This window comes from Bos taurus, chromosome 8, assembly GCF_002263795.3.
Source record: "Bos taurus isolate L1 Dominette 01449 registration number 42190680 breed Hereford chromosome 8, ARS-UCD2.0, whole genome shotgun sequence".
In the NCBI taxonomy this organism is placed as follows: Eukaryota; Metazoa; Chordata; class Mammalia; order Artiodactyla; family Bovidae; genus Bos; species Bos taurus.
This window is the reverse complement of record NC_037335.1, coordinates 37034331-37053236: the sequence shown is the minus strand read 5'-3', so window position 1 is coordinate 37053236 and position 18906 is coordinate 37034331. Positions and strand designations below refer to the sequence as shown.

Below are 18906 nucleotides of genomic sequence, written 5' to 3'. Positions count from 1 at the left end.
GAGAGAGAAGACTGCTAGCTGACTACCAAAACTCATCCTCCCCTTTTTTGGGCCCAATACTAGACCTTGCTTTCTGTTTTCTCTTGTGATTAGGGCTGGCCCTATGACTAAATTGTTTCCAATGGAACGTAAACAGAAGTAATATGTGCACTTCTGGGCCTAGGCCTTAAGGCATTGTACCTGTTGTCTCCATGTTCTCTTTCTTCTTTCTTCCAGGTAGAACCGGGACATAGTGACATGTTGTGTTTTGTCCATGAAGATGGAAAGATCCTAGACTCTAGATACTGGTAAGATACCATATATATATATTTTTTAATCCCTGAGTCCATTATTGGTTCTTGGAGCAGGTACCTACCCTGGACATCTTGTTTGAGCTATTGCATTTTTGAATATCCTTGATAGAGCACTAAAGTTGTTAGCCTAACTAGGTATCTAGTCTGTGTCGACTAAAAAATACAGTCACAACCTGAAAGTAAAGGGTTATTTTATTTGATGGAAATGTTTAGGACTCCAAGCCTGGGAGACAGCATCTCAGTAACTCTGAGAAAACTGCTCGAAGGAGGCAGGGGAGAAGTCAGGCTCTATACAAGTTTACAACAAAGGCAGCAGGCAGTCTGAACATTGAAGGTCAGGTATCAAGTTAGGGAATGTATCATTCTGTGTATGGGAAGATGCAAGCCTCCGGGCTCACTGAATTCATTCCTTTCATATGCATCTCAGCTATCTGGGGCCAATCCTGTTTTCCTGTTGACCTTGCTTCTTGCATTGCCCCAGCTCCTCAGCAATCACCATGGAGGGTGGCGGCATCCCCTGAGTCACAGTTTTGGGAATCCTCATTCACATTTGGAGGTCAGAAATCACTGATGACTGTGACATTTCTTACTTATTTATATGGCAGGAGAAATTTTCATTTCACATTTGAGATCCAACTAGTTATAGTTGCTCAAAAGCCATAAGTATTTTATCAGTTCCCTTATCAGACTGTTGTTTCTTTAAAGGAAGTGTTCATGTTTTAATGTTCTTTGCATCCTCTTCAGTGTTTAGCACAGGGCCCTGTGCATAGCAAATTTGTTACAGTTCTTTATTGAATAAATGCAGTTCCTGAGATTGAATCATAGTTCCTAATATTCAGAGTTTAAAATCCTAGTTGTCATGAATTCTTTTACTTTTCCCTTCATGTCTGAGCTTTGTGGTTTTCCTACTTCAAATACAGGCTATTTAGAGGCTGGAATTAATAATTTTTTATGATTCAGTTGTGGTAAACATGAGGTTGTGCTTGATAGCAGGATGTACCATGATCTGACATGATAAATCCTTCTTTAAAATTCAATAAACCTTTAAGGAAACTAGTAATTCCTTCCTCTAGATGAACAGCTTATATTATAGGTTACAATGACTGTGGTTTGCTAGAGAAATTAAGCAGGTAGTAAAAATGCTCAGGAAAGTTGCCATGAATTTAAAAGTAATCACTCGTCATTTAGAGTTCATCATCCTTGAGCACTATTTCATGAGCTTGGTTTAGGTCATTATTAAGAATGTGCTTCTTCTTGCATTAGAAACTAGATAAAAAAGAGATGGTGGTTTATGACTGCTATCTAGTTGATGAGATATTAAAATTTCACATCGTAGCAGGAACTCAAGAGGAAATATCTGAGAGAAACATATCCTTTCTAGGTATTTCCATAGTGTGGCTTCTGGTCTGGGTTGTAAATTGGCATGAAACCATTATCATTTTTTATAACCACTTTATGTGCCTATATGTGCTTAAGATACAATTAACATGGATGATCTTGGAGAACTGGTAGTTCATTGATTTTCAAACTTCAAATCACATAGGCCATGGATAAACCAATAGTGGGGAACTAGTTGGTTTCTACTTTCCTGAGGCAGATATCATCCTCTTTCCTGGCTATTTGTCTTAGAAAATTTACTTTAGGAGCCATTTGAGTTTAAATTCCAATTGTGACACTTTCTAATATGTGTCCTTGGTAAAGTTACTTAGGCTTTTTGAAACTTAGCTTCCCAAAACACTAAAATAAAGATAGTAATAGTAATTACTTCCTAGTGTTATTGTGAAGACTAAATGAGATAATGTATGTAAAACTTAATAGTAATGCCTGGAACTTAGAAATTACTCAAAAGGGTTAATACATTTTACTTATTCAGAGCAGTGGTTCAGACCAGCATCAACATCAACTAGGAACTTATTAGAAATGCAGATTCCTGTAACTCAATCTAGATCTACTAAATCAGAAATTCTGAGAGTAAAGCCCAGCAATATGTATTTTAACAAGCCCTCAAAGTAATTCTGATGTGCTCTAAAGTTTAAGAACCACCTCCTTGTGCAAATGGTTTAACATTCCTGGATTTCCATTTTCTGTTGCTCGGAAACTATCCCCTTCTTTTCAAAAGAACATCCTAGTTTTCCACTATGGAAGTCACGTCTTCCCTATTCTCAGTCTTCATGGTTAAATGAGACTGATCTTTCTCTCAGTTTTAGGGTGGGATCTTTTCTAGCATTAAGCCAATCGGTGTATCCCATCCTCCAGGCCACAGTTATTACCTCAGGTATGAACATGTGATCTGATTCAGGTCAATCAAGTCATGTCTAGGAGTTTGACTGGAGTTTGGAAAGACAGAAGCTTTCTACCATTGGAGTTTTGAAGAGAATGATATAAACCTGGAGTTAATAGAGGAAAAGCATAAGCTGTCATGGAATAGGACCAAAACAGAGAACTTCAGAGCCAAAAGATGGTAATTCTTGATGACATGGATAAAATCCTTAGCCCAGCCATGCCTGGGGTCTTCCCCTGGACTGTTCATACACACAAGAATTAGACCTCTTTCCACCTGTTACCATATCTTGAACATGCATTCTTCTTTAAAGGAACAGGTTATATATGCTTTATAATAAGTTTGATTATAAACTATTTCATGAGCTTTTTGTAAAGAGCAGACTAAATCAAATCAGTGTATGTAAAACTATTGTGTAAGTCTGGGTTATCTGAGAAACAGACAGTAAAACAGGGTTATATACGTAAGAGGTTTATTAGGGGAATGACTTAAGGGAAAGTGGGTAAGGAGAGAAGCGTAGTTGGGAAAACCCTCAGAACATAGTGCAGGCGTGGCCCTTGTGGAGGGGAGAGGGAAGGACAGAGGGATGGGTGGAACACTCTTAGGCTGTAGCATAGTTCTACAAAAGCCCTTGAGCCTAAGTCCCCCACCAGAGGAGTTCCATCTCTCCAGAAATGGACCCACCTCAGTAGCCAGCCTTAATCAGTTGCTAGTTAAGAGCAGCTCATGGGAACCATGACCTCCGTGAGAAAGCAGTGGTGGATTTCACAGTGCAGCAGCTGAGGCCTAGATCAGTCATTCTCCTCACAGAGAAAGGTCTGAGAAACATCTTCATGACCATGACAAATGCCTTGGGCAGTATCTGTAACTAGTAGTGCTTCACTAGCTTATGACTCTTCCACCTAACCTATTCTGAAAGAAGAAAACGAACATCCTTAAACCTCTTGCATACCTCTTCTGTTCTTTGTTTTAAGTATGAGTGCATCCTGGGTCTCTTTGAGCAGTCTCGTGTTCTAAATATTGTAGACTAAAAAAACAGAGCAAACTCTACTGGCCCAGTGGGGCAAAGTGCCACTCAGACGATGCCTTTAATGCATAACTGCCAGGCATAGTTAGTCAGTATTATACTTGGTTTAAAATCAGCATAGCTTCACTGAGAACATAGGATACTCCATCTCTCTTTTATTCGAATAGAGTATTATTTACAAACACCCTAACCCTACTTTCCTCTGATTCTGGACTTAATAGTTATGCATCAAGTTGAATGACTTTTAGGGGTAGGAAATACAGTTACAAATTCTTGGAAATCCACATGCAGCAAGATTCATCAGTCTATTTTTGTTCTTCCCTTTGGGTGAAGAGTTGAGGATTAGAAGCAGCCAGGTGAATCGTAAATATGTGATTTTTTTTTTAAATTACTCCATTAAATTTCTGAAGTTACATTAAGTGCTAAATGTGTAAGTATATTAATGTATAAGGGAGGGCTTCCTCCAGTGACCCACCCTCAGTGACAAGAATATACCCCATAGCACATGTTCAGTTTTCAGTTCTCTGAGCCTGGGTTTTGAAACCTCTCTTTAAAAGCTCTTGACAGTTGTAACAGTTTGGAAGTGAGGCAATCCAGTTTCCTTTTCTTGATTTTCTTTATAAACTTATTTTTTAGAGTTTCTGAAAGACTCATTCAGGCTCACCTTGTCGATACTCAGATGCTCTAATCATGTTATAAATGACCCACCTCTGGCTGTGGTGAATGATAAAATTTTCTGCACAATGAACTGGAATAAACTAGCATTTAGGTGAAACTGAGGAGGGCAACATCTATATACAGCCCTAGAGGAGAGGGACTTGGGTATCCTAGACCAGGACACAAGCTAGTGTTGGAAATTGTGTTCCAAAGGACAAGAACTAAAGCAGGATTCAAACACGTGACAGTACTTGACTGGGAGAGCGATAGGGGCAAGCCAAGTCTGAGCCCATCAGGTTATGGTAAGCCAAGAAGCAACACTAATAGGTCCTGAAACAAGACGGAATAAGGGTTTCCAATCTAAGAGTTCACAGCAGAGTGGAGATAGGGTTTAGAGAGGCAGCAGGTGAGGTATGAGCAAGCAGGATCTAGGGGTTTGCCGTGACTACCTTAGCGTATCTTTAGCTTGTCATTTTATTAATTAATGAGTCTGTGGCACCAAGTATTTGGGTTTCCTTAAAGGGCCAGAGCCAGTTAGGTGTACGACAGAGGTGTTGCCCCATATTAAGTTAAACCTTTAAGTCAAACTGGTGTGGGGACAAATCCAAATTTCATATCAACTTGTTAATTCCAAGAGTTTGGATCTGAGAGAACTGAATCAGGATGCAGTTTTAAAGTTCCTGGTCAGATACAGTTTTTGCTTTTTTCTTATTATTGAAATTTTTGTTGTCTATCAAGAAGGATCATGTAAAAATTATTAAAGAGATTTCCAGCAAAATCTACTCTGAAGCTGGCACAGAGTGCTTACTTTTGGCTTTTCCTAGGTAGTATAAGTAGTAAAGAGGAGTGGTTTAAGAGCATGAATCCTGGAGCTAATGCACCTCACTTTGAATTTTTGCTAATTACTAACTATGCATGACTTTGAGAAAGTTTTCTAACCTCTTTGTTCCCCTGTTTCTGCATCTGAAAACTAAGAATAATAGCAACACCTATGCCAAAGAAATGTTGTGAGGATTAAATGAATGAATACAGGTGAAGTTCTTAGAGTGTACCACATAGTCAGTGCTCATTAGTATTAGCTATTACTATTATTCATTTATAGAAACTGGGACATTTTGAATAGAACATTCAAGGATTTTTAGATATTTTAAAAACACTGAATTCTTGCTTCAAATTAAAAATTAATGGTAAACTCAACACATGATAGGTAAACATGATACTTCTCCAGTTAGTGCAAGAGATGATGAGCTCAGAGCCGTACCCATTCAGCTCTTTGTGTGATATCATGAGATTCAAGGGCATGAAGAGCACAGCTTGAAAACTGCTGAACTAGAATTGTTCAGATCCTACTTTCTAGGGAGGACCGTATTATTATCTGTCTGGGTTCACTTTGGTTCCAGGAATGGAACCTACAATACCTGGGAGAGTTTTAATGGACATTTGTGGATAGATCTAGGACAGAATGAGACTCATTTGACACATGGCTATACCCACATTCATGTTGTGGTTGTGTGGCACAAATAACCACACACTGCATAGAATTGTTCCAAAACACAGTAGGAAGTTGGTACAGGAAAGAGACCTATATTTGTGTGAATACACCGTACACACACACACATATACAAGCTTATTAATAAGACTGTGATGTAGACAGTACAGGCTTAGAATAGGTTTTGGAGTGTCTTTGTGAGATATTTCCCCAATTCATTCAGTCAAGAAATACTGAGCCTAGTATGTGCCATTTACTATTTTGGATACAGGTTTTATAGGAGTAAACCTAACATAAAAATCTCTGCCCTCATGGAGCTCACCTTCTGGGATTATTGCAATACATCTGTATCTTCTCAACCCCTTAGATTGAGCAATTCTAGGCTTGGGGAAGTTTCCTCCAGGTGTGGTTTAGATAATGATAGGCTAAATTGAATCACAGACTAGTGCATTGGAATGACTCTTCAGAATATTATATCAAAATCCTTTATCTTACAAATGGAGACATAAAGGCAGGCAGAATTTAAATGCTTTGCCTAAAGTTCACACTGCGGTGGTGTACACCAAAACCCAGATCACCTGTTCGACATTTGTACCATAGCACAATCAGCACCCTTTATCCAGCCTCATCCCTGCCTCTCACAGCATGTCTACCAACCTGTCCTTATTTCCTTTTCTCATGGGTGGGTCTTAGAATCAGGTTCAAAATTCCTTGATGGCAAAATATGGAATATTTAGATTAATCAAAACCTGGGTACTACCCAGTTTTCACTTTCTCACAGGCTGCTTTTCAAAGTTTGTCTCTCAAACTTTTATATCAGCACTTATCTCATGGCCATTCATTCTCCCTTAAAACCGGGCTTCTTTTACAATCTTTTCAGCCTTGCTTCAGTGCCATTTCAGTTTATTTGTCCAGTAACTAGCATGTACTTCCTATAGCCATCTGCTATAATTTGGCTGATACATTAACTTGTTCACTCACCTCTTCCATGAACACGTACATATCTAACACATAATCCCTAAATACAGTTCATATTTTATAAAATCTGTGCTTTGCCAACAAAATAGCAAGATGTCAACTTCGGATTTGTCATTTATTCATAAAATATTAATAAAAACCAAGAACTTTATTGGGCACAGAGAATGCAAAGGTGAAGAGGGTTATTCTTTGCTCCCAAAGAATTCAGAGTCTAATAAGAAGAGACAAATAAATACATATTTACAATCTGATGTAATAAATGCTAAAGGAGCTACTGGAACACAAAGGAAAGAGAAACGAAAAATATAAGCAGGAAGATCTTCATGGAGGAGGAGTCACTGACTCTGACTCAGGAGACTCAGTAGGATTGTCCAGGCAGAGGGGACAGGAACAGGGAGACATTTCACTTAGAATAGCATGTATATTCACATATGCTTGCAAAATGGCATGATGTACTTGAGAAGCTGTGAATCGTTTGAAGTTTTTTTTTTTTTTTTTAATTTAAGAACCTTGAGCCCTAAGGTAGTTAAAATTAAGACTGTAGATAAGACCTAATGGAGTTCACCAAAGATTTGGACTTTATTCCAGACAACAAGAAATCTCAGAAAAGTTCAAGGCAGTGAATGATATACTTAGATCTGGAAATGGTGGCAAAAATGACAGGCATTCAAGTGTGGAGCAGTAAAGGGATTGGAAGCTATTGAATTGGAGTGAAGAATATGTGTTAGACACAACAGAGTAAAGGTTGCTAACTGACCACCATAGAGTTCTAAGTTGTGATTCATGTTCCTTGTGCAGTGGAAACTCATATTTGAAAAAAAAAATCAAATTAGATGCCATATGATCAGATTTCACATAAAAATCTGGATTTCCATAATTAAAAAAAAAAAACTTAGGAAGTATGCAGGCAGTTGGCTAGAGTCACAGTTGCTCCCTGTAGAGCAGGCCTGCATGTCTGGTCACCATAGTCTCCAGGTATCCCTCTTATACCTGTAATACTGGAATGTAGTGTCAGTAACCACAACCACTGAACGTGTATGTCATTTGAAGATACTCTGCCAACAGAGCCTCTCCTGAACTTAGAGTCAGTTGCCACTCTCATTGGAATTCATGTTATAGTGGACTGTGGACACGGATTTCTCTGTTGAAAGCCATAGCATTTCCCTGAAATCTCCTGATTTCATAGGCATCTTTGAATTCAGTCTTCTTAACTGTAGCTTGATTCTAGTTCTAGAGTGGTTTAGGGTGAATGTCAGAGGCCTTTTCTTAACAAATAAATTACTAGGGATTCCTGCTGTATAGCAAATTAAATAATAGAAAGGTGTTTGCAATAGTAGATCAGTCACAGATCCAGATGCCATGAAGGATACCAAAGATACAAGACTGATTACTAGCCTTCTCAAAAATTAACAGTCTAATTATTAATAGAAACCATTTCTAACCTACTAGCTGAAGTTGCCTCTTGTTCATAAGTCCTGCTTCTCTGGTTACATACTTAATAAATGCCTTCTAACCAGTGGAGTACCATTTAGTGCATTGGAATTCCTACCTTCTCTATGGCACCCAAGGCCTGAAAAAAATTTCTACAGCTTTCAAGGGAATGGAATCTCTCAGCAGAGAACATCATCTAAACTAGATCAGGGCAATCTTTTCACACCTGGACCCTGGCTGTTCGCTGCAGAGTACCAGGGCATTTGTTGTAAATGAGGGAATTCCTTTCAGCCTCTGGGAAGTTTGAGCAGAGAGCAGTCAGTATGTCCCTGTGAGCAAGATCAGAATTGCTAATTTAAAAAAAAAAAAATGTTATTTATTCTCCTTCTAAATTATAGCTTTAGAAGATAGTACAACAGAGTTATTAGTGCCTTGTTTTTCTTAATGTTCTGCAAATTTATACATCTACTGAGACTACAAATACTCTCACTAGCAATAAGAATAAATTATGGCAATAAATATAATATACAGTGACCTAATAGGAAAAATGATAATCCCTTTAAATGTCACATGGTAGCATTTAATTTACATTTAAAAGGCAGTTAGTATGAGTAATTATAAGTTAATTAAATATTGATTATTCTAAGAGCTCTATTGTGACTTAGGATCTATGCATTGTAGGATAAATCTGGCTGATTTGAAATAAACTTAAAATGACATTGGTAACTACTGTGTAATTACATTTTATGGTTATTAAATGTAACAACAAGCTGAATATTTATGATGAACAAATCAAATACCATAGTAAAACATCAATATCGGTTTCTCAGTACCTACTCTTATTATGTAAGTGCTTATACTTGTCTAAGTTTGTTTGTTTAACTGTCTCTTTATGCTCAGTTTTCTTTGCATAACAATGTAGTATTGATATTTACAAGAGAAACTCCATGTTTCCTGTGTACCTTTTGCATTGTGCCTGTTGATATTCTCAAATGCAATCAATAATAAACATTTACTTCACTTAAAATGTTCCTTGACATACTTATCTTATTTCAAAGTTTATGTTTATGAATTATACAATCAACCAAGTTATCACTCCTCTCTGGCCTCTTACGAGAAAGGTGCCATCAACAGAAACCAGCTAAATCCAAATAAAATTCATCCTTCCTCTTCCATTGGGTATCCATTGTTAATAGTAAATGCATTTTTGAGAAGGTTTCTATCTTTTGAGGGAAAACATGGGATTTGCTACTTAGAGCAAGGTGATGTTTCAGAAATTTCTTTAATAATCTTCCAGACTTTTTTTTCATTTATTTTCACTCTTCTGTCCATCTATATATCCATTCATCCATTCACATATTCATTCAAATGGCTATTTAGTCAATAAGACATCATGAGCAATTCTGCATAAGAATGTTAGTAAATTTGGTCTTTTGTCTCTTTTCCTGGAAACCCAACTTTGTTGATGTGGAGTCTAGGTCAGTATATTGCTGGAACTGAGAATATAATGTGCCTACCAGATTGGTTTTTTTTGTTTGTTTGTTTGTTTTTTACATAATGGTGCTGTGTTTTGTTGTGGTTGGGTTTCTGAAAGAGAAGCCTTTTAACATTAAAATGTTAGATTGAAATGAAACATTAAATGATAACTAAATATTGTCAGGTCTCTTGAATGTTGTTAACTGTGGATATTATAGTATATTGGAAAAAGCTGGATATGGGCTTTCTGATCCTTTACTATAATCTTGAATGCAGTTTGTCTATGATGAATCCTCTGCTTTTCATTTTTTTCAAACCAACTTCCCAAGCTGCTAGGACCACTGTGTGCTCAGAATTTTCCAAGTGCATCTCCTTTCTTGAAACAGTAAATCTCATCTCCTGCTTTCAAAAACCTCATGGTCACCTCCCCCTGCTACGCATTTAAACTTCCCACTACTCCCCAAAGGACTTCCTTAGAGGCTCAGTGGTAAAGAATCTGCCTGCCAATGCAGGAGGCCCTGGTTCAATCCCTGGATCAGGAAGATCCCCTGGAGAAGGAAATGGCAATCCACTCTAGTATTCTTGCCTGGGAAATCCCATGGACAGAGGAGCCTGGTTGGCTACAGTCTGTGAGGTCAAAGAAGAGTTGGACATAGCGACTAAACAGCAAATAACACGACTCCCCAGTACAGTCTCAGCAACTCTCTCTTTTCTGTATTCCTATCACATCTTTTAAGATTATTAGTCTAATCTTGGCTCTGTAAGTTGCTGTCTACATTTGTACAAATCACTTAATCTTTCTGAATTTCAGATTGTTAATCTGTAAAATTGGGAGAGGGGGTGCAGGGCAAGGGTGAGGAAATGCATGAAATATCTCTAAGTTCACTTTTCAGTTCTGAGCTTTTTTTCTCCTTTGATTCTATGTTGAATCCCATCCTGATGTGAAGAGCTGACTCATTTGAAAAAACGCTGATGCTGGGAAAGATTGAAGGCGGGAGGAGAAGGGGACGACAGAGGATGAGATGGTTGGATGGCATCACCTACTCAATGGACATGAGTTTGAGTAAACTCTGGGAGTTGGTGATGGACAGGGAGGCCTGGTGTGCTGCACTCCATGGGGTCGCAAAGAGTCGGACATGACTAAGCGACTGAACTGAACTGAACTGAATCCCATATCCTTCATGATGCCTTCCCCAGTCCTGTTCTCACACTCTAATTTCACTTCTCAACTCTTAAAGCACTTGCAGCACTTACTACATAGTTATTGAAATACGCATTTTCTCATATCATTCTTTTTTACTTTGTGAAGTTTTCATACTATAATAGCTCTCTGAATGGACTGTAAGCTTCTCTAGGGCAGGAACCACTATTTAGGCTTCTTGATGTGCCTTTCGCCTATGTCAAAGAATCTAGCATAATCATTTGATCAGAGTAAATGCTAGCTGCATACTTTTTATAAATTATTGATTGAGAAAAAGAATGAATGGTTCTACTGTACCAAGGTACACATGAGCTGAAACAATCCACTTATTTATCTAAATGCAGATCAGATATTACCTCCTCTATATGACTGTAATTTGTTCATCTTTTTATTCCCAGCTCCTAGCACATAGCCAGTGTTCAATAAAGGTTGGTTCAAAGAAGGAAAGAATGAATGAATGAATATCCTCTTCTTTCAAAGCTTTTATTAGCCACTAAGTTTATTGAAAATAGTTTTACATTTTATTCTGTGCACCAACAAATCACCTTTCAAATCTGAGCTTTTTATCTAGGCATGTAAATACTCCCTTTCAAAGTACATTAATCTTTATAAGCTTTTATTATTATTATTATGCTGTGAATTCCAATTCTTTGCTTTCTCTCAGCAGAGTCTCTGCCCTTGTCTAATCACATCTGCAAGTAAGCAAATATTGGCAAAAACTCATAAAATCTTATTAATCCCTTTGGGCAAATGATGTCAAACTCAGTGGCCACTATTGCCATTTATAACTATGAATCACAAATTTGCATTGCCTCTGGATACCATAAATGGCTTGTCTTATAAAATGTGAATAAAAACCATGCTTCCATTTCATAAGAAGGGTCAACATGAATAATCAGCTCAAAATAAGGCTTTAAAAGCATTTTGATGTTAAAGGTTGCTTATCAACGCTCACCTCCTAAAAGTAACATGTAATTTTTACTTATTTAGTTCTACTTCATATTTTTGGTTGCTTGTAAAAATCATACTGTGTAGCAAGGAAAGCTAAAATGGCTTCTTTGAAGAATAGACAATCAGTTATGATTTTTGACTGAGAGTAACAGAGACTGTGTCTAAAAGGAGGGAATTTATTGTCTGGACATGGAGGATTCACAGGGACTCTGGAGTGCTGAGGAATGGGGCTTGAAGATAGGTAGGAACCAAAGAGGCAGGAACCCGACAGCTATCTCAATAATCTGAACTGTTGCCATTGCTAAAAAGAATGAACTTAAAATATTCCCCCAATACTTGAGCCACCATGCAAGAGTTCTCTATCTTTTTCAGTTTATTTTGTATAAGAAAGTTGCCTAGAATTATACTGCCTACAATGCAACGGGGAAAGGATGATATCCCAGTAGTAAATCAGGAAGCTATTTTAAAGGGAAATGCATATTGAGTGGCTTTAAAGTGATGACTATCCACCACAGTTAGTACATAATAATATAGGCTTATGTTCACTTAGTATATTGTTCATTCAGTCAGTCAATTAATATGATGCATGTCTACTGTATCTAACTACTGAGCAGACAGCTTGGCCCCTGACCTTGAGGAGGATACCATATAGCACCTAAGAGAAACCTATAAAGAATATGCACAGTACAGTCTGATTAGGGTCGTAATGAATTATAGATAAAGTGATATGGAAATTCACTGAACAGAAGCTATGAAAGGCTGTGAGGGAGAGGAAAGAGTATTTACTATGGAATCATTGCAGGTGGGTTTGATTATCTATCCTGGTATCTAACAGCTTTTTAACTTCAGAAAAAAATCACTTATTATCTCCAACACTCAGTGACCTCATCTGTAAAATGAGAAAGATAAATGGTCCCTGTAGGATTGAAAGAACTAAATGAGATTGCATGTATTTTAGCATTTAGTACTTAGCAGGTATTTGATAAGTGATTATTGATTGATTCATTCATAACAAAAAATGTTGCTGGCTTCAGCTGCACCAAGAGGAGATACTGGAAATGGATCTTGAAGAGCAATGAGTATCTTTATTTCAATTTATGCAAAAGTGTTTCAAAAGGACATATATATATATATATATATATAAATTGAATTTTTGCTTTGTGAGCTGACAGATGAAACTGCTGTTTCATCATAACTAGTCATAATTATGTCACAAGTAGTCATATAACATGAACCAAAGCAACTGAAAGAATAAAAATTAGTATGAGAAAAAAAAAAAAAAAGATTTTGAAAAAATAAGTAGAAATTCTTCCAGGCAGAGGGAAAGGACATTTTGAGCACATGCAAAGATGAAGTGATATAAAGCATGGGGATCTCTGGAGAGGTGGTGAGAAGGTCAGCAAAGATGGACTGTGAAGATTTAGGGCAGTGTCAGGTAAAGAGAAGACAGTGATGGAGATAGTTGATAGAAGATGTAGTGCAATGTGAAAAGTTTGGATTATAGCAGTCAAGTGCTTTTCAAAATGTGATCCCTATGCTTCTTGCATTAAACCCAACAGGATTACTTCTTAGAAATACAGCTTCTGAGGTCCCAACCCAGACTTCTTGAATCAGAATCTCTGAGAGCAGGTTGTGAAGAAACTACAGTTTTTACGATCTACCTGGGGGATTTTAAGATACCTTATAGTGTGAGAACACCTGTTAATAGAAAGCCAAGGGAAATGTTTAAGTGGGTAATCATGAGAAAAGGAGAGATTAAGACTCCATACACTGTGTCACGGTGTTTCTTTTTCTTTAGGAATTTGGAGTATATTTTATTCAATATATTCATCCATGTAGGATTTTGATATTGCTGAGTTAAACTTAACACATATGAGACAGATTCACTACTGGGATATACCAAATAATGGTGTTCTCTTTTTATAGCCAAGAATCAGACTAGACTATGAATGATTCTGTAGCAAATAAAATAGAGCAAGATGGCTGATAATAAAAATGAACACTTTCTAAAAGCATTTAACACTCAAGGAGATGGAGCAGGGAGAAGATGTATGCTTTTGAAATGGGAAGAGGGGTGGGAGAAAAGGAAAAAGGAAACAGCATACATTTTCAGAGTTATGGTAAATGTCACAGAGAATTCAACAATTTTCTTTGCAGAATTTAGAAAATGAGTGCACATAATTCCAACTGGGTGATATCACAGGGAATTTGAAAAGTACCCTGAGGCAATTCAGGGAGCTGCTTTTATATTCAAGCTGAATGAAAGAAACCATCCATATTTCAACTAGGCATGCATACACACACGCGCGCACACCCAATGACTGCATGCAAATGCACACCACAAAAGCACTTCATCACAAAAATATACTCTTAGGCTGAAGGTGCAGCAGGTAGGATTACCTTGTGGATGCCCTCTATCCATCTACCCAGTCCCCAAAGTCAGGACTCAGATTTTAAGCCAAAATGATCAACCAGCTGCAATTCAACCTCAGACATTTTTGGGGGGAGTTGAATAGATAAACAATGTCAGTTCCTTGTTTTTCTGACTTAAAGCCTTACAATTACATAAGCACAGACTTCTGTGGTGTTTAGATGTCTATTTGCAGAGAACTGCATTGAGGAACAGCCTGTAATTTCTGGCAGCCTTGTGAATAAACAACACGCTAGAGGCTGAACTCCTCTGAACCAGTTCCTTGCTTTCCTTCACTTGCTAAATGCAGATCAGTAAGGAAAGGAAAGGAAACTGGTAACATGTCTAAGAGATTATGGAGGGTCATGTTAGGTAAACCAAAGGGGAAAAAAAAGCAAACTGCCCATCATCTGGGAAGCAATTTCAACACATAATAGCATGAAGAAAAGGGATGATATTTCTGAAGCTGAAAGACAAACACGTACTTCCACGTCCATGGAAATTTGGGCAATAGAAGTGAGGGATGTCAGTAAAGAACCCAAAATGGAGCTCTAAAGGGTTATTGTTGGTTGGGTTCATTCATTCATCCATCCATTCAGCTAAGATTTATTTAACCATTACTATTATCATGCTCTGTGCAAGGTGGTAGGGATACCACAATAAACATGAAATAGTGCCTTTCATCAAGGTGCACACATTTCTATGGGAGAGAGAGATGTGGAAAAAATATTTATAAAATAGTGTATATAAATGTAACTAAAAGCACACAAATAGTGGTTAAGGGCATTAAAAAAAAAACCAAGAGAAACAAAGTACTTCAAACCGTATGTGTATGCAACAGAAAAGAAAGAGCAAAGAAAGTCCATAAGAATGTTTGAGGGGAAATTATTAATAGTATGATGTTCTGACCAGCTTTTATGAAGTATCTGGAACTTGCTTGATATATTACCACTTACATAACATTAACTTGATCATGTTGCATTCAGCTAGAACTTGAGTTCTGAAGATAAAACAATGTGACAGTAATGTAGCTAGAATGACACATGTCCTGGCTGCTGCTCTCAGGATGAAGTGGGGAAAAATGAAAGCAAAATGTGTGATCAGGACCTTCACCTCTCTGAGTCAGAAAGTTTTAGAAACTGAAATCATCTGCTTAATTGGAGTAAGTTCATGATTATATCCTCTCTTCTCACAGTCCAAGAAATGAAAAGTTATAGAGTAGAATCAGCTCAAATTAAGCCTTAAGCTTTGGAATATATGATTTCTTTGTTTTGTTTTACTCATTCAGAAGATAGTAGATGAGCAGAAGGAACTGGCATTTATTGAACACCTACTTTGCATTTGGTTCTATGTCTAGGGCTTAATATAATTTACCTTATATATTAGCTCTGTGGAGGAGGATCATGGAAATGACAATATTTCATAGCGATTCCTGGATTCAAATCTAACTTATAAGTTGTATGATCCTGGTCAAGGTACTTAACCTCTGGACCTCAGGTTTTTCATCTGAAAGATGTTTGTATTAAAAGAACCTTTCTCAGTAATTGTTATGACCATTAAATTATTTAATATAAAATACCTGGAGTAATACCTGACTCAAAATAAACACCAACAAATGCTAGCTACTCTTCCAACTTTTAGTACTATATAATATTCTGTTTAGTTGATCCTCTGGGGAAAAAAGCTCTTTCATTTATTTTAAAAATTAGCATACTAAAAATATAAGGAATACAATTTGGTAAAATGTAGTGACAATGAGTTTACAGTAAGCATCTTGATTAATGGTGAAATGTGAAAAGCTTTTTCTCTGAGCCCAGGAAGCAGAAAAGAAAGCCTTTTACCATCACCATTATCCAAAAATGTACTTGATATCCTAGGCTGGACGTTAAGGCAAGAAGAAAAGAAAGGTATAAGGACAAAAAGGAAAAAGTAAACTGTCACTATTCATAAGTAACGTGATGATATATATAAAAAAATCCAAGAGTTATTGGAATTAAAAGTGGGTTTATCAAGGTTGCCAGATACAAGATCAATATACAAAATGAGATTTGCCAAAGGTTAGAAGTACACATAAAATCTCCTTTTAACTTTTCTCTTTTATTAACTCTTTCATTCACCCATATAAGAAATATTTTTAAGAACCAACTATCTGTCAGAGTCCTCCTACCTTACTGCAGAGTCTTAGCTTTCTGGAAAACCCTTAGTTTCCCAGCTGTTCAGCAAAGTATTGCCAATAACATGCCTAGTCCAAAATCCTATAAAGTTAGGAGTGGCTTGGGCAGATTCTGGAGATCCTAGAAGCCTTGGCCACATAGAGTATCTCTCCTCTTATCTAGAGCCGCTGAGGGATTATGGGGGGTTTGCACATGAGAGCAGAGAAGCAGGCAAACATCTTCAGGATGAGTTAGCACAGTACTCAGAGGAGGAGCTTTTCTGTACAACTTGCTTAGGAAGTACTTCCTTAATGATGTGTGTTTTTGTTTTTGTTTTTTTTTTCTTTATTTTTTATTAAAATATATTCGATTTACCATGTTGTATTAGCTCATTAGTTTCTGGTGTATAGCAAAGTGATTCAGATATATGTGTGCATATATACACACACACATATATGTTCTCTTTCATATTCTTTTCCATTATGGTTTAGTATAGAATAGTTCCCTGATGATATACAGCAGGTAGGATCTTGTTTGTCCATTCTCTATATGATAGTTTGCATCTACTGATCCCAAACTCTCCATCCATCCCTCTCCTACCTCACCCACCTTGGGAACTACAAGTCTTTTTTCTATGTCTGCGAGTCTGTTTCATAAATAAGTTCATTTGTGTCTTATTTTAGATTCTACCTATAACTGGATATCATACTGTATTTGTCTTTTTCTCTCTAATATATGTAATCTCTAGGTTCTAGTATGGTAATCTCTAGGTTCATCCACCTTTCTGCAAATTGCAATATTTCATTCTTTTTTATGGCTGATTAGTATTTTATTGTTCAATGTTGTGTTTTTAACTGTGGGTGGCTACCTGTAAATGGGTCAAAAAAATAACCATATCGCATATATATGTCTGTTATTTTCTGCATTTTTGAGCTTTTAAAAATATTTTACTTAAAAATACCAAGGTATTTGTTTTTAGGCATGTAACATTGGTACCTTGTACCATTTTTAGAAAGAAGAATCCAGATCCTGTGGGCTCTCAGCTGTCTGAACACCTTCAATTTTAGGTGTCCTACTGGGGGACAGAGCCAAGTTTAGGGAGCTAATACCAGAAGAAACAGGGAGGATAAATATGCTATGAGTGAAAGCAGCCACGTATAGGAATATTATCTCAATAAGCATCAGTGAAACCTGGGAAGATGCCTTGTCGCTATGTTGTGCAGTTCCACGCAAAACAAAGACCTGCTTTCTCAGCGTTTATAAAAGGGACTAGTTCTCTCAGAAGGAACATGGAGGAGAACTGATTAATAAGGTACAGTTGTCCTCTCTAGTGAAGTCTTTAATATTCCTTTAGTTTCTGGGATCTGTGATGTTTCATCCATCTTAACATTGTCAAACCAACATCAAAATGGGGATATAAACGTGTACTTGAATGCCTTTTACAAACCAAAAACTTAAAAATCCTTGGTCTCATTTAATCTATATACTTATCCTGTACAGAATATATTATTTTCCTTATTTACAAATGTGTAGCTGATGGCTCAAGGTCACTGGGTTAATAGGCAATACATGCAGGAGTTACTCCAGGACTAGCTCCACAGTAGCACCAGAGGACACTTTCCTCTCTACATCATACTTCCTGTCTAACTGCAATTAGAGCATCCAGTTCACTTTCTTTTGATATTGTTTATTTATATTCCTACTTTGATGCAGACTTGCAAATTTTCCTTTCTCTGTATATTTGGTTGTGGTCTTACCATGGGACTGGTAGTCCCAAAGTTTCTTCGGTTCAGTTAGGTTCAGTTGCTCAGTCATATCCAACTCTTTGCGACCCCAAACTCCATACTACAACACGTACCAGTGTGATTCTCTTCCTATAGCCTATAAACATCCTCAGGTCTCCCTAACACTAAAAATTATAATCTTCTCTTTAATCTGAGTCTTTCTCTTTCCCTTCATTTTCAGCCAGAGTTTTTGTTGAAGGATTGTCATTGTCACCAATTACTCTCTTCTCACTTAATCTTCAGTTCAGTTCAGTTCAGTCGCTTAGTTGTGTCTGACTCTTTGCGACCTCATGAACTGCAGCATGACAGGCCTCCCTGTCCATCACCAACTCCCGGAGTCCGCCCAAACCCATGTCCATTGAGTCAGTGATGCCATCCAATCATCTCATCCTCTGTTGTCCCCTTCTCATCCTGCCCTCAAACTTACCCAGCATCAGGGTCTTTTCCAATGAGTCAGCTCTTCACATCAGGTGGCCAAAGTATTGGAGTTTTAGCTTCAACATCAGTCCTTCCAATGAACACCCAGGACTGTTTTGAAAAATCAAAACAAATCTTTGAAATCTTAGTTTTGAAGACTGACTGCCTTCAGAACTGGCATTCTTTATCACTTGAACCAAATAACCTTTCTCCACAGAACATGCAGTTTTGTCTAAAAAGAATAATATGGTGTGTAGCTCCATTAATTCTTCACTCTATTTCTCCATCTTCTAATATTCAGAACCAGAGTGTCCTCTTGGCAGATTATCAAAACTTTCTTGTTTATTTCTGGCTTTGT

The 18906-nt window shown here is 37.3% G+C and overlaps 1 long non-coding RNA gene across 1 annotated transcript in view; it reads left to right on the top strand.

The window, feature by feature from the left end:
* Window positions 1-211: 211 nt before the first annotated feature.
* LOC132345943 (uncharacterized) overlaps window positions 212-18906 on the top strand; it is a 465357-nt gene continuing 446662 nt past the window's right edge. The window contains exon 1 of the long non-coding RNA XR_009495539.1: window positions 212-287. This is a non-coding gene — a long non-coding RNA (uncharacterized lncRNA). The remainder of the gene's footprint in view (window positions 288-18906) is intronic.